Genomic DNA, 17,118 nt, shown 5'->3' with positions numbered 1-17,118 from the left:
AGTATATACTTTACTTATCTCTATAGTTTTTGTTAATCAGAATATAACGATGATGACATCATACAAAGACAATTATTATATAAAATGCGCTATATACTAAGATTTCATCATTTATACCGTACTGAACCTTTTCAAATTTTCGCTTCTGATACACAATTACTTCTATTAATAATCGGACACTCTTTAAAATGGAATAACCTTTTTAAAATTGAATCAAACGTCTTCAAATTTTTTTATTGTTTTTATCTTTTTTTTTTTTGAGAAGTTAGAAAAATTAGTTTGCTAGATGACGTGTATTATTTAAAATTTAGGAAAAATTGGAATTGGTCGAAATCGCGAAGAAAAAAGTAAAAGTAAAAATTTTCTACAAGCTTTTTTTATCTAGGCCTATAATGACAATTTAAACAACACATTTTGAGAATTTACGCCAGTTACATATATACGTACTGCTATGAGCGACAAACGGTGATAAATGGTGAAAATCGCGAAAATAGATGTAAAGACCTTTTTACAATCTTCATCCTTCGACGCCTGTCGCTTCTGCATCAATCGATTTTGATGAAATTTTCAGCATATAACTGATATAACACAACTGATATAAACCTTTAAAATATGTTATTTGAATTTCCATTGCAAGCATAGATATAAAACAGACTCCCTTTGCCTGATTTATCAATCACACAGTAAAAACGTTAAAAAATATAACTAATATTAGAACTATCGACAGCAGTATGGAACTTGTACCAAAGAAATCAAACTGAAAAGTATAGAAAAGAAATACACGGCGCAAGAGACAGGACAAACTTTCATCCCCATATTTGACAAAAAGATCATTCAAACTTAAAAATGTATAGTCGCGAGTTTATGAAATTTCTACGAGAAATAGTTAAGATTATTTGATCAATTTTGATCGATCTGGTAAATTCTAGCGTTGACAGCCGTCGTTAATAACATATACAATATCGATCATCTCAAAGTTTACTTCCTTATCTTGAAGAAAATTATTATTCCAAAACTATTAGTCTGTGTTCATTTTCAAACAGAATATTAACAATATCTGTTCTAGATATAAGTTGGTGATTCAGTAATGTATTGGCAAAATCGTAGTGTGTCACGATTTGCTACAAAAGGCATTAGGAGGTATCATCGAATCGTAAGGGCGTTACTTCTTTAGTAATGTTCGTTAGCATCGAAGAAAATGTGACAGCGATATTTCCTGATTTTAGCTAGTGACATGCACATGCCTCTTGCTCTCTATGAAACATTGCTGCAGTGGCAACACGAGAAGCAAGTCAAAGGCTGAATACACCGGGCACACAATGAGCTTGAAATAAGCATGAATGGAACCACATCCATTCCTCTCTCGCAGGTCCCTGTCGCCGCTAGGCAAGAAACGATGGGCTGCGCCTTAAAGAGGGTAACTCGTTTTTAAATAATTTAGCCAGTCGATCGTAACTGTTCCGGGTTAAACATACCTCTGTCTCTTGCATTTTCTAGCTTCACGTTTATGAAAGATCTGATTAACGTCGTTCATTCATGAGTTTAGCTTACAAAATATTCACTGCTTTTTCATACAGTTTTATATAGGTTTTTTTAATAAAATTAAAACCATCCAAAATTAAAATTAAAATGTGGGTTAAGTGATATACTTGTAATTTAGAATCCACTGTAAATGGCTTATATACACACTGCCTGCATCAATTATTTTGCATTTACTGGGAGTCTAGAAAATTCCTACTTTGCTTAGTACTTCGTATTATAAAATAAGACTTAATACTATAAGAAGTTTGTAATAAGGCAATTAGAATATAAGTGCAGTTAAAAGCGTTTATACTGAATATCACAGTTGATGTATTAATTTTTATAGCTGGTAGTGTATTTGTAATACCGTAATTATTTCTATTATTGTTACTAACATTGATGTAGTTAAAAAAAAGATGTTTTATAAGTTTGTAAATATTCAGCTAATTGCTATTTTTATATTTCATATTATCGTTTTGCATCCTGTAGTTCCTGGGATGTACTGCACACTTTTCGATAAAAAAAACCTTCTATCATATACAACTTTTTATTTTAATTACGTTCTTTAAGAAGAAGTGCAGCAATGTACAGGAGGAGAAACTTCCATGAAAGAAATACTAAAATACCAAAATATTTTAACTTCATGTGATTGTAAATATGAGTATAATGCGGTATTTAAATTTCATGAAAATGGTAATGAGGTATATGAGCTATAAACTCGCACTTCATAGAAGCGGGTAATTTTTTGTAAAACTGAAAAGGATGCGTTGCTTAAAAAACGGGTATGAAGAAATTTTACGTGAAATTTTCTTATTCCTACATCTATTAAATTTTAATAAATTCCACATCAATTTTATGAATACTAAACTTTTGTTCTACTATAATTAGAATTCTTTTTAAACAGATAAAATATAATTTTACATGGAAGTTCCTTTTAAGAATGCATATTCAGTGAAACGGTCTAGTGACTATAATATTTTTAAAATAAGAAAACCATAGATTAAGAGTAATATACTCAAGCAAACACGTTTCAAAGAATTCTTTTTACTGCTCTAATTTTTGCCAAAAACGATCCTGATAATAGTCCTTGATTATCGTTCTTCCCCTGAATAGTTAAAATAGTTTTTTTGAAAATTCAGACAATTAAATAGTTTATTTTATCTGAAAAATGGCTTATCGTATTTTGCGAGTCAACAATCCCAATTCGTACCAGATCTTTTCAACGTTCTACTTCGTTACATTCAGTATAATAACTAATTTAATGATTAATTAAATTTTTGGAATTGTAAAATTATTGATAGAAGCAAGGCTTAAAATTTTACACTTCCTTCCAGCCAGAAGTTAATCGAAGGGTTTACACGAATACAATTAACTCGAACGTCTTCGGTTTCGAATCAGATTTGCAAATCAATAAGATCGTTCTAAGATTATTAGAACAAGTTTCTGCGAACGCAGACAATGAAGCCACGCGAATAAAAGATGAGAGAGATGAGATCCATTGTTTCAATGTTCTCGAGGGTAAATACTTGTCCTCGTTATAGCAGGCTTTCTCTTCAAGTTGCACCACCGTGAAATGATTCGTAAATACTTGTCCTCGTTATGGCGGCATTTCTTTTTTACGGCTCTGGCAAGTGAAATGATTCGTAAAGAGGAGCCAACTACCTGTAATTAACTATAACTTCGAGCGAACATCATACCGACAAAGAACAAATCTTCGTATCAGTACAGTACATGTATCAGGGCCTAAACATGTTAGATCAATACCCAATACCCGTGCCACATTAATTGTTATTTCACCACAAACATGTCTCAAAATTCATATTATAAACATAACTCGTAAGATTAAATACTAATATTAATATTTTAATACTAGATATTCAAAGATATCCCCATGAGGGAAGAATATTTAGAGACAAGAGATCAAATGGGAAAGTGTATTAGTAAAAAAGAGTAACAGAACAGTCTGATTCAGGATATTGAACGCTTTTTCTGCTAAAAAATTTTACTGTGATTAATACTCCCCCAAAATATAAGTTATCCAATTTATCCAATAATATTACACCACCTTTTTATATATTTTATATTTCGATACATAAAATACAACGACAATTTGGCAAAATTCCAGAATACAATTGTAGGTATACACATAAGCAGAATCTGATAACAGAAATTTATTCATCAATCTAATACTTCCTATTTGTCCTTAATTTAAAATATAAGCTTTCTAGTAAATATATGTTTCTTTCTTTTTTTTTTTTAGTGATACAACGAAAGTTAATCAAGAAAATTAGTTCACGATTTAAAATAACGAAGATTAAAGATACTGTAACTGTAAAGACAAGAGAGAGTATTTAAACGAGTTCGAAGAGGGAGCACGGGAGTATTGGTAAGAGCCGAATGTCGAGGAGGGTGGCTCGGGGTAAGAGGGCGCTTGCAGGATACTTTAGAAGAGGAAAGGGTGCTCGATGGGTTGCCGCAACTCGTGCATCGAAACAAGGGTAAAGTATCCGTTTTGTCTAATGAGTTGTAATGCCCGCTCATCAAGGTCATTCAACCGTGAGTCGAACAGCCAGAGACACCCTTGTCCGGGAGCACTCGCAACTTTTCAATCCACTTTATTTCGATATTCTTCGCAACGCTTGGTAACTATTCGAAAAATCATCCAACAATCACAATAGAAAAATTTCGCGATACAATGCTCATTACCTAGTAGTTAGCTAGTTCATTGGTAGTAAACAATCATCAAATTAATTGCTTAAAAGGAAACTATCCGTTAAACTCTTGTTGCATTAGATAATTGTTTTCTTATTCTTTATTAATTACGGACGATTCGTAATTAAGATGTCATGAAATTGCACAGGTGACCTAGATTGTAGGTCCGAGAAAAAATTTTCAAGTACACTTAGTTAAAGTCTGCAGTAGTCTTGGTTTCCGAAAGCGTCTGTAACGAAAACGCAAATGTGCTCTATAAAGGTAGGTAAAGATAAATAGGTTTCCCAAGAGCTTCGTTGTGGGTAAGAGATTTTAGAAAAACTTCATGTGGGATATTAGAATAGTAAAGAGCCACTATTATTTGTGATAATAATTATATTTTTCTTATAAATTCTATCGTCCATCATTTAAAAAAATTTTTTTGAGTGATATATTATGTCTTACTATTTCTGCTTCTATTGTAAATAATACCACAACTGTTTAGTAAATTTGATTTAGGATGACTGTATTATACACTATCCCCATATATTATGAATGTAGTAAGTGACTCGGGGTATAGTGTACTCGGTGTTATTCCCTTGGAGCAAAACAAAATTATATTTTAAAATCCCCATTCTTTCGGGACTAACAAGAAAACGAATGTGAAAATATTTACAGATACGTATATGGTGGTCCATTATCTCGCACATAACATCTAATGCCCAGCAACATTCATACAATGACTGAACACGTATAAAAGCACCATTATACTTTATCGTAGACTATACATTAAAAAGCTTGTACTCTTGCTTCTTCTACCCCTGTACGGTGTCCATTCGAGCTAAAGATGATAAATTTACTCTCGTAAAAATGACACTATTCTACTGCTTCATGTACATTCTTTTCTATTTTGTTGCAAATTCTTCCCTTTCCTTCTCATTTCATTAATTTATGATACTTCTCCTACGTGTTATTTTGTCATAATAGCTATTTTTTCGTAAGTGACTTCTAAAATAGTGGTTGAAATATTCAAATTTATATTGGTACTGAATTTTTCAATAATTTTGCACTTGATACTTGTCAATATTGAATTTCTTTTTGGCGAATAAGAATGACGAATGGTGAGTGTTTAAATGAATTTGGCGAATGTTTCCGTTTCTGAAATTATTTATTCCAGTATTTTGTGATTTGGATAAGTTAAGTGTTTGTTGCATTTTATATTGTGATCCATTAACGATTCCATTTATCATTTTCTACCACTCTTTTAAATTGCATTACTCTTGCGCAAGAAAACGCGTGTTTCTCGCGATGTCAACTTACTTCGTACAACGAGTATACGTACTGCAGTCTTAAGGACTTTCAGAGAAAGAGTCAACTGTCTTTTGGCTACATCGCACATTTAAAGGGGAGACTTGTCAAAAAGCACTTCTTCGTGGTTATTTCTATCAATTATGGAATTCTCTTAAATGTTTCCGTAATGTGCAAAACATTTGAGTTTTTTATATATTTTCATCATCTTAAACATTCATAGCAATATGTACGAATTATAAGTTGTACGAAATTTCTTCTGAAATTATTCGTTGTGTAAATACTTTTTAAACTGACTATAGGTATTTTCTTCGAGGACAGTTCAATAGTTCAACTGAATGACAGAGTATACATTTCTGCGTTGAGGGATTTACGCAAGAGTCTCTTTACCGAATGAACGATACTCAGGTGGCGGATATTCAGTTCCTCTTGAATACCTTTGGATGAAAGGAGAATTCAACGAGAGGAAGCTTGAGAGAAGCTAAATAGAGAGTAGGATGTGAGAAATGACTTTGAGCATATGAAAAATCTTTTTTTGATTAAAGAAGCGTGTGCACACTGAATGTTCTCGGTTATAAGCACGCTGATGCCTTTCGTTAAAATATTTTAATTAACTTGATTCGTTTTTGTCAAAAGTGCTTTAACCTGAATCATTCCATTCGTTCGTGAATTCCACGTATTCTATCAAATATTATTTAATTTGCAAAGGTTTAGTTTAATGATATTCACGAAATTGTGGAATGATCTATATAGTAGTTGCTTTTGGACATGAGAATGAGTTTACGAAATTAACACAATTATAACTTTTTAGAAATAATAATTTTCCATTATTCCATTTAACTAAACTTTACAGTAATAATTAAAGTATTCAATTAAATGTTAAAATAAATACTTATATCGAGATTTTTTAGCTTTTGTAAGAATGATACTTCTTATAGTAACTTAAATGTACAATATACCTATGTATATAGATACGCTATTATATTTTAACATCTCTATATACTTTATAACATCTTCTGTTTATTTTTGAACTTCGTTGCATACATTTGTTTCGAGGAACATCTCCCCACTCCTCATTGTATATTCATTTTTTGTTTATTTTATACTCTCTAAAACGAACACTTAGAAAGCTCTAATTATTTTTAAACAATAATTCTATTATCAAACTCATTTCCTTTCACGACATAAACAAGTCTCAAATTTTCACTTTCATATCATAAAACCTTATTCCGCAAACCAGATAACTTTCATCTCAGTTATCTGCCATTCGATTCACTTATAGAAAGCAGCTTTTCATCCCTTTAAAGCGAAGCATCTCGTATGGAATGAATGCACAACCTATCGAAATTTCAAGAACTTATAACGCGATCCACCATATTTAAAAGAGAGTTCTAGTTAAATTTCATTCACTTCAAGTACCTCGCTTCTTCATACCTGTTCCTTGACCTTTTCCTCTTCGAGAACTCTGCAAAATATAATTCGCATACATTTCCATTTAATTGAATTAAAAAGAAAAAAAGAAAAAAAAGGAGAAGAGAAAAATGCCTGAAGGTGAATGAAGTTCATCGAAAGTTTTATTTATGTAAACAGGCGGCCCAAATACATGGACAGTAATCGACGCTGCTTTGCCGGTATGTTAGATTCACCCTTGTATATATGTGTGCCAAGAGGACGGTGAAGGGTAGCTGCTACGTAAGCCCTGTTAAGCAGAGGATCATCGCCGTGGAATGGCATGATCATACGGATAGACAGAGAGGAAAGGATGAGCGAGCAAGGCGAACCAATACGAAGATGGGGTGAGCGGGAAAGAGTTGAAACGAACGAAGAGGAAAAAAAATTGCGGGAAAGGGAGGGCAGCCAGAGGAATTTCAAACGTCGAGAGCAACTGCAACAAGTACCGAAGCAGACAGGCATCGTTCCAACATTATGTGAATGCTACTCGCAGTTTCGATTCGTCCCGCAATGAACCAAAACAACCGTTGCCATCGGCATTGTATCGAGTCGCAATGGATGACACGCCTTACAGCCATCAAAATGATGCGACATTGTCAGAATTTGCTGATTCCTCCCTGAGAGCTCGTGGAACACTTTCGCATGGTTTGACCGCTGTTCTTTATGTCACGATCCTTTATAGTAATCTTCTATTCGCTAAAAATTTGGACATTTTCTCTTCAATTCTTTTGATAAAGTATAACTTGTTATAAAATGAGTTATTTCAGGAATGGATCAACATTATTGGAATTTGTTGGTTCCACTCTGAGAATACGTAAAACACTTTCGCACGGTTTGACAGGTTTTAATATCCCTCCAGTCACGATCACACGTTATTCAACTAAATAAACTTTAAAAATTGAACATACATTCCTAATTTGTTTCTTATTACCATAATATGGGAATTATATGGCTCATGATACATCATGTATACATATGAGAAACATATGGATATTAGTCAATGTGGTCTATTCTTCTGTCTCGACCAACAAACCATGAACGAGAACAAAGGCGCATAGGAAGATCTCTTGTGCATACCACTGAGTTAACATCTATACATAGTATATAAAGCATCTCGAAAAGGAACTGATTAGAAATTGATAATACCGTGATTACTTGTGATTTTAATTCTGAAATAGTTGGTGACTAATTAAGCTTTTCGTTCATTGTTTTGATTTGATTCGAGAATGATTTTCACATTACTCGATCTTAATTGTAAAATGAATCGTCGTGATCGACGCTTAATTAATTGAAAATCAGATGACAATGAATAATTTCGTATTAAACGCATCTAATTTAAGAGGAGGAAGTAATAATCCGAAAAACTAATGGTAGAAGAAACAATGGGATATATGTGAAAAAGTCAGAAATTAATTGAGATTATATTTTTATGATTTAACACATTTTGTCTTTAATATACTCGTATCACGTAAGAAATTAACCCTCTAAAAATTATAATCACTATTACGATACTAAAATATTTTCCATCGTTTTAATTAGATTACTTCTTCATTTCTACATAACGCTTTAAAGATGATTTGAAAATGATTTTGCAATATCTATATTCTTCAGTATCTTCAATGTTAATTGTTGCTACTCACCAGTGGTACTGAAAAACTAGAACAAACTAGGATTACTAGGAGAGATGACGGCCTACACGAGTATTATTTGCATGAAACCGAGCTTAAACTGTAGGAGTTGATGAATACGAACGAATCCCAGAATGTTAGCAGATGGCTCGCCATTGTTATAAAAAATGTTTTAAAATTTTTATATCCTCCGTATATTAGGAGGCAATAAAAGACACGAACAGTACGATAATTGTAGCTTAAACGTTCCGAATTGTTAATCAGAAATATTACATACGTTCGACGTTCTTAAAATTTCTACTTTTATAGACACAGTTAAATATAAAATTGATTTTATATTGTTACGATATAACTAATAATTATTAGGATTTTTTAACCTTTTACTTAGCCAACAAAAGACTAAAATATGAAGAATTCTCAAAAAACTTCTTTTTCAATAAAAGATCGAGGTTACTTGCATTTTCACATCTACAGGAATGAAATGATGTAAGCTAAAAATTTATGAGATTTATAGGATTCGAGACGTTCTCAATGTCGAAGGTTCAATTTACGGTCTCCTCAAGTGGTTATGGAAAATCGATTGTTGTCGGAAAATCGAGGCGTGCATCGTGCTGTTAAGCCATAAAAAATCTAGTAATATCTCGCACAAGATATAAGATAACGCTCGATAAAAATTGATCCTCTCTTAACTATATTTTTTCTATTTAGGCAAAGATACAATTCGCTAAATCTTAAATTCAAATCTGCAAAAAGTATCACATTTATGTTCTATTAAAGTGTGAATTATTTATTATTTTTTAACTTAAAAGGACTTAAAACTTTTTCGTATATGTATATTTATTAACAAGTAAGGATTTACTTATCTATTGAATAATCAGCTCCATTATATTATGACACATAATATTATGATTCAATATATCTGGGTAGTGTGACAGAACAGTGTACCTGTTCAGCGAGATGGCAGTGATTTACCAAAGGACTTGGGAAAACCATGACGAATTGTTACATCACACCATCCCCATTTCACAATACTTCCTCACGACCCCCTCAAGGGAAACCTTATTTTTATTTTCTTCTTTCGCAACTGGATGCAATCTTTGAAAAGGTGCTTCTTCCCTGTCTCGCCATGCACGAAATACATAACCCATAGCTGCAGGGGTGATATCAGCTCCGCTGTTTCTTCTTCGGTGGTACACAGCTTCCCGTGACATCGTTTCCTTAAATTCCGCGATACACCCCTTCAGAGAAATAGGCCGTTATCGCAAAAAAGTCTTTCCGGGAAGTTCGGATCGGTAGGCGTAGAAACTTATGTCGTACATGAATCAAATCACGTTTTCTCATTTTAGTCAATGGATAGATATTAGCGTTAAGGAATTTTACTATCGACGATATTATATTGTCGAATGCAATATTGGTATGTGCGTCTCCTTTTTTGTTTCATTCTTTTATCCTTTTCAGGAAATTCATACTCGATACCTTCCTTTCACTTTATAAATAATTTATCTTTCTATGAAGATATATTTTTTAATTGGTTTTTATCTTTACATCAATTATACTGATGTTATAGATGTATTATAATTATTGTACTGATAATATGAAGGGAGGAATACGCTACAGGAAATTAGATTTTGTTATAGAATATCGAATTATTCTCTTATGAGAGGAAATATTTTTAACATTTCATTTAAAGTTTCTTTGATGTTGAATCTACGCGACTGTGTATGATTAATAAGATAAATATAATACATTTTTCATTTCATTCTGCTTTTCCATCAAATATTTTAGAACATAATGGTACTAGATTGCAACAGTAACAAGGATATTTTGTTTCTTTACATTGCTCGTTCTTCTTATTTATTACAGAACGTTTTGTTAAGTGGTAGGCATTTGTACAGGAAAGCGGCACGATCTTAAACAGGTTGATCGTTTTTCGCCTGATTTCTCTCCTTAATAGTAAAAATTTCCTCCGGGGTAAAATATCTGTTCTATGAATCAGACGACGATTTTTCTATTTAAACAATACTTTCATTTTTACTTAAACGAATATTACAATAAAATGAAATATCGTAATGTCAATAGGATGTATAAAATATTACATGCATAATTTCTTAATTGTATGTATAAACCTATAGCTATGTAAATTTTGATCAATATAATGTACCTTTGTAACTATCTACATCTCTCTACATCAACGTCTACATGGATATCTATTATGATGTAAAATAGTATTAGGCCTCTGTATACGTATGTATATTGTCCCGTAATCGATTTTAGTACACTTCATTAAACAAGGACTACATATAGTACTGAGAATTAATATTAGGACACTCCAAAGCGTCAAATAAACAACTTCGAATTAGGAGATATCTCACGCAACCCCTGATGGATAAAATCAGTACACGAAACATTTCGTTCATGGATAAGTTTAATCCTCAAGCTCAATTTTTTTTTTATATTTTATAGTCATAAATATGTTGTTTCAATCCTACCGTCTTCTTCTAATTTTGATAATTTATTGGCGCTATTTCAGTGATACTGATATTGTGGAAAATCATTCTTCGTATTGTTTTTATAAATAAAAAATAAAGTAAGGAAACTACGATATAAACCAATCTATCTTTATTTATCTTTATCTCTTCAAAACGAAATCCTACATTTTAAAAAGTATCAATACACCATGGAATTGAGCTAGATTTACTGGTTGATTACATCATAAAAATCCTCAGGGCGAGAAGTATTAGATCTTTTACCTTTAAAAGATCTATACTGTGACTTAAGAGGATTAAAATGTCATAATCAAAGGATTTATATCTCTTCTCCAGTCTTTGAGTTTGATTTAGAAATCTGATCATTTAACGGGTATGTACACATTTCCGGAGATTCTTAGCTCGGGGATTTATATCGAATTATTTACTAACAAAATATGCTCTTAGAGACTGTTGCTGTTTGTATCTGAAAACTCTACCATTTTCATCATCAGTTGAATTTTACCGGCTTGGTCGTAGCTTGCCAACGGCAAAAATAAAAGAAAATGAGAGCGAGTGAGGATGAGTAGAAACTACAATATGTAGGGGAATATGTTCTACATATACATATATACCATGTATATTCGTGCCTTGAATTGGTAATTTCTTATTTCAACATCATGTAATTCGCAGAAATATTGCTAAAATTGGAGTAAAACGTAGAAAAATTTCACTTTCCATTAATGTTTAATGTTACACAGAAAAAAAATTATATAGAATATTACACATTGAAATAAAATACAAATAGACATAGCGCGAAAATATCTTCAGAAATACACGTATTGTTATATGTATGTACATTTATTTCGGAATAATATAAAAAAATTTAATAATATTTTACAATTACGAACAATTACGATCTTTTCTATATTACTTTTCGCCAGTTTATCTCAAAAATAATTAAATAGCGAAAATAATCCTCTTCAAGTGTTTGTAGAATACTTTAAATTTAATATCCATTAGCAAGAAATGTGTATATTAAGAATGAATAGTGAGTCAAGTTTTTAGCAATTTACGAAGCTACATCTTCCGTTTAATTTCCTTTCGACTTTGCCCTTGTTTTGTGTTGATTTTAGTTCCATTCTCTGTGCAAATGAAATTCGGCGTGCAGAAGTCTAGAGATGAAAGTCGAAGTTGGCAGAAATTTTGCCGAGATTGGACGTAGCTGCGGTTAGAAGGATTGGCGCTAAGGCTGCGTTTATCACTTGTCAAGAATTCGGCAACTTCTTTCCAGGTTCCTCTGGGTTTAGTAAGAAACTTTCTACTGTTGCCACTAAGCAACAAACAGTTTCGTTATATTACAAATTTTAAGGTATCACCGCGATCCCGGCCACAAACCTTGATATGTAACAGTAATTTATAATATAAATTTGCATTTCTCATGTTTTTAATTATTGCATCTACTTCTCATGTTTTGTCCCGTTGTAATGAAAAACACAAGCTGGAAATAAATTTAATTAAAACCTTGACTCTTCAAATTCGTATAAATTATACGAAACATCGCAGTAACTTGCTTTTGTATATTTTCATTATTTTAACCGTACATCTAATAACAATCAATTCCTTCGTATACACATCCAATAATTTTAATAAATACACTTCGTTCAAATTTGCTAATTTTAAATTCGTTCGTCAATTTTAAAGTATCCAAACTATTGCTTCGGTAATGTGCAAGAGAATTCCATTGTGTTAATTATAAAAAACCGCCAATTAGTTTTATTCATTACACGATCGCTATCAGTGATTTGTTCACCAACGTAGAAGCTGTAAATTTCATTCAAAGTAAGCTTCCATCGTTTGCTCTAGCCATTCTGAATTCACGAAAGAATCGATCAAAACGTCGATACACCGTGACTAATGCAAAACCATAGTACCATGGAGAATTTCTAGAAGACGTGTTGTCAAAAACAGAGGTGTTGACGATATTGTAGGCCGATTTTCTTCTATACCGATTCAAGGGCTTGTTGGAAGCTTAATATAGGTAGAGATCAAATCGGATTTACACTTGGACGGAGGGCAGGCGTGTTCCATAAATATCAGTGTTACGATGGCATGCTGATGGAAGTGATGTAGCAAACTCCACGGAGGGGAAGCTTGATCGCTCGGGGGAATTGAACGAACGCGTTTAATAACTATGCTGGCATACGATCGCCCACGGCGTGACACTGAAATCATCCAACAACCGAGACGAGACCCTCGGCGGAAAGTCGGGAGGAAACACCCGCCAATGTTATCATCAGTAGCCAACCTATGTCGAGTTATCCGTGTCACATGATCACTGTTCAATGATGTTTCAAGATAGAGGTATCTCTTCTATCTTCTCTAGCGTACGATTAATTTCTGATTTCATCATGTATAGAACTCTCCTTTCCTTTTACAAGAAATACAAACTGTGGCGTAGTTCAATTCAATGAATTGAATGTAGAATATGTATATATACATATATGTATATATCTGTGTATATTATACATATATTATATGTATAAATGTGTATATTATATTGTAAAATGGATTTCTGCGATCGAGAGAACTAAAATTTTTAGCACTTCTTTGTTTTTGAAGATTATTAAATGTGTATGAAGAAGAATGTGTATTTTTTTAGATTTTTTTTTTGATTGAGAGCTTGGAAGATTTTTCGTAAATTGTTAATGATGAGTAAATAGATAATTGTTCATTATATTATTTTATGAATTGCTTTTTATTTCCTAATAAATTTCAATATATCATAAATTTTATGGAGTTCGAGTTTGTATTTGTTGTGGAATGAAACTATATATCTTACACAAATTAGAATTTGGCGGTTCGTTGTGGAGATAAATTATATTTTTTGTGCTGTTGTCACTCGATTGATTATTAAGGTTACATATCAAGGCAGTTACATAAAAGTAGTTCTATAATATTGCTAGGACTTAAATCATATTTATTACATGAAAATAAAGAACAATTAACGATATATAAATTGTGAGGCTAATTGACAAGAAAAAACAAAATGATTTTAGAATTTCCAGAGTAACGATAATTAAAAATTTTGTACGTATGTGTTGTGATACACTACAATACTTCTTATTTGCAAATAAATTTCCACTATAATATTAGGAGTAAAAAATTAGTTACTTTTGTGAGTTCTTCAACTTTTGTGAGCTCTTTTCTTTACTGACCCTTTCCTTCTGTCATAAGGATTGAGTTAAAATGTATAAATCTTGTTTGTGTGTGTAAGTTGAAGTTAATTCCGTTTCAATTGATCAGCACACTGAGTAATGAGATAACTATGTGCGTGACTTTAAATTATCCTTACGCGTTAAAAATTGGCCCAAGGCTGAACGTAAATACCCTTGGTACATTTAAAAACATAACATTTCTTATTGTCTACGTACTTTGCATGTACTTCAATCTCCTGTTTTGCCTGTTATCCACCCTTTACAAGCTTTCACGACTCTTAATACTAGGGTATTAAAGTTCTTATCACTAGTCTATTACTCTGGTAATAGTGTCCTTTATTTATCTAGTCGATCCTAAAGCGTATAACACTCACCATGACTAAAATTCCTAAATTCTGAACGAGTAAATGCAATGAAGACGTATTTTTGTCGTTTATTTGGTAATAAATTTATATAAATACAATTTTCCTGGTATTCGTTCGCGATAGCATCTTGTAATATATAATTTCTTTAAAAATCTTATCTTATTATCTGCAGAAAGGAAATCTTATTTGATTACTATTTATCTTAAATTATAAAACTGTAGATTATATAGATATCATTTTACATTGAAGCTTTCATTAATTTCATTATGAAAATTGTTATAATGTAATGCATAAATATTATAATATATAGTATGAAGAAGAAATAATAAAGCATTTCGAATTATATATTACTAATTCTTCTTCTCGTACATTAATAAATTTTTGATTGAAAGAAATTAGCGTCTATTCATCGTAAGTAGAAGATATCGTCATAATATAATAGAAATGAATATTTATCGCCCTATGATTCTCGCTTTTCCTCGCTTAATTGGGTAATGAATAAATGTGCCATAAATTTAGAAGTCTCTCAGGAACAAGCCAGCGAATAGTTTTTAACGTTTTTTATGGACCAATCTGTGGATTTGAAGTTTTATCCTAGAACAAAAGCTGTATTGCTATATCCTCCCCTTAAAGCAGAAGTCATAATCCAAAACTCGACTTTCAAACTGATCGTGTTCTTCATAATTTATCTTCAATCGCTATTGAATTAAACATCAATTGATTTATTTTATTCTCTGGGTCGTATCTAATTTAATTAATATAAAATTTTAAACATATACGATCATATTTTTTCCATCAAAAAATCCAAGTATCTCTTTTTCTTTCTTTTAATCCTAAAGCTTTGAGCGTCGGTGTTCATTTAATTGTAAACTCAATTCTAAACAACTATTTTATACAAATATAATCAACGTCACATCAACTGATTCTTATGCCAGCAAGGAAATCCAATTTCCTGGTGATTTAATAGTTGATAATACTTAATATAGTAACGTATTTCTGATTCTAGACATACGGATCACAGTTCAGCGTGAAAATTGGTTACACGTTCGTTTAATTAGTGTACATATTACGCACAGGAAATTGCAAAAACGAGAAATACATAGATTTTTCATGACTCTGGTTTTATATAATTTTATGAGCTGAACATATACAGTTGGGGACAAAAATAAGTGGCTGGACAGTAGAAATAGCTATTAACAAAGTGTCAATAAATACGGCCTATTTATACAAAGATGCGAGTATTAATTTCGATTATTTACTAAATAATCTATGTATTATAGTGATATAGTGATATAGATATAGTATATAGTGCGAATACTAGTTTGATACCTAGAACTTTGTTGATACCTACATCCACTACCTATTCGCTTATTTTGTTTCTAATCGTATACTAATCAGTAGTTTCTGGAATCTCTTGATATATAGCAATCAAGTTACGCTTAATGCCATCTCTCCACCCTAACCTTCTCTCTCTCTCTCTCTCTCTCTCACTCTCTCTCTCTCTCACTCCCTCTCTCTCTCTTTCACTCACTATTCGTCTGCCTCCATCTCTGTTTCATGAAAAGACAAAGACTGGCTCATAATTAAGTGACGTGTATAGACATTGCTGATAGGGAACATTATGTTGTCATCGCTTAGCTGAAATGATCTATGTATATACATCATTGCTCCCCTATACGTCATACATATGAGTATGCGTATCAATTTCCAGTAATTACGCGACGACGGTGTGGTGTCTTTATTCATTTTACATCAACGTGTCATCGCCATTTGACAGTTCTGTCGGATATACCTAGAAATGTTGAGATTCTGCCAGATCGAAATGAACATAAAGCTGAATTATTATAAAAGACTAATTTCAGTTTTATTAGCCAATAATCATTAATGATTGATTTTTAAAGCTTTATTGTGTGATGTTACTATCAATGGCAATTGTTAATTATTTCCGAGCATTCTTCCACTTATGGTTTACAAAAGTGTATGTATTGGTAAACATCGTTCTGAATATTTCATCATTAATCATCTTACATGAGTTTCAATTTTTTATTCCAATTTCGTATCTATTGCTACTACTGCTATTTCTGCTACTTTTAATTTCAGTTTACTCGACAATTATTTCTCGATCATCTAACGGTCAGTATTGTATTACATGTGATTACAAGGAGGAACAGAAAGGAAAATGTGAAAGGTATCTAGTTTTCTGTACGGATATTTTTTACAAAAGAAGATAGCTAATGTTACATACCGTTAAGCACTCGGATTTCCAACTCACAGAAAATAAACAGAAGCTAAGTGGGCAATACGAATGATAGAGAATGCAGAACAAAAAAAAAGAGAAGAAACAAAAAAGGGACAAAAAAAAATGAATCCCGAGCCTCAGAGAGTTTCACGTTTTTATTGTAAATCTAGCCATTGTTGCCCTTTATTTCGTTTTATGTCGTTATGTCGTTCTGAGAAACAGAAATTTTAC

The 17,118-nt window shown here is 32.0% G+C and overlaps 1 protein-coding gene across 1 annotated transcript in view; it reads right to left on the bottom strand.

Annotated features, from left to right (window-relative positions):
* The window catches only part of LOC100749279 (probable muscarinic acetylcholine receptor gar-1), a 55,465-nt gene that overhangs the window by 8,239 nt on the left and 30,108 nt on the right, over positions 1 to 17,118 (bottom strand). The window lies entirely within an intron of this gene.

The sequence above is a fragment of the Bombus impatiens genome, unplaced genomic scaffold (assembly GCF_000188095.3).
Source record: "Bombus impatiens unplaced genomic scaffold, BIMP_2.2 scf_0102, whole genome shotgun sequence".
Lineage (NCBI taxonomy): Eukaryota > Metazoa > Arthropoda > Insecta > Hymenoptera > Apidae > Bombus > Bombus impatiens.
The sequence above is the reverse complement of the archived record's forward strand: the minus strand, read 5'-3'. Positions and strand labels throughout refer to the sequence as shown.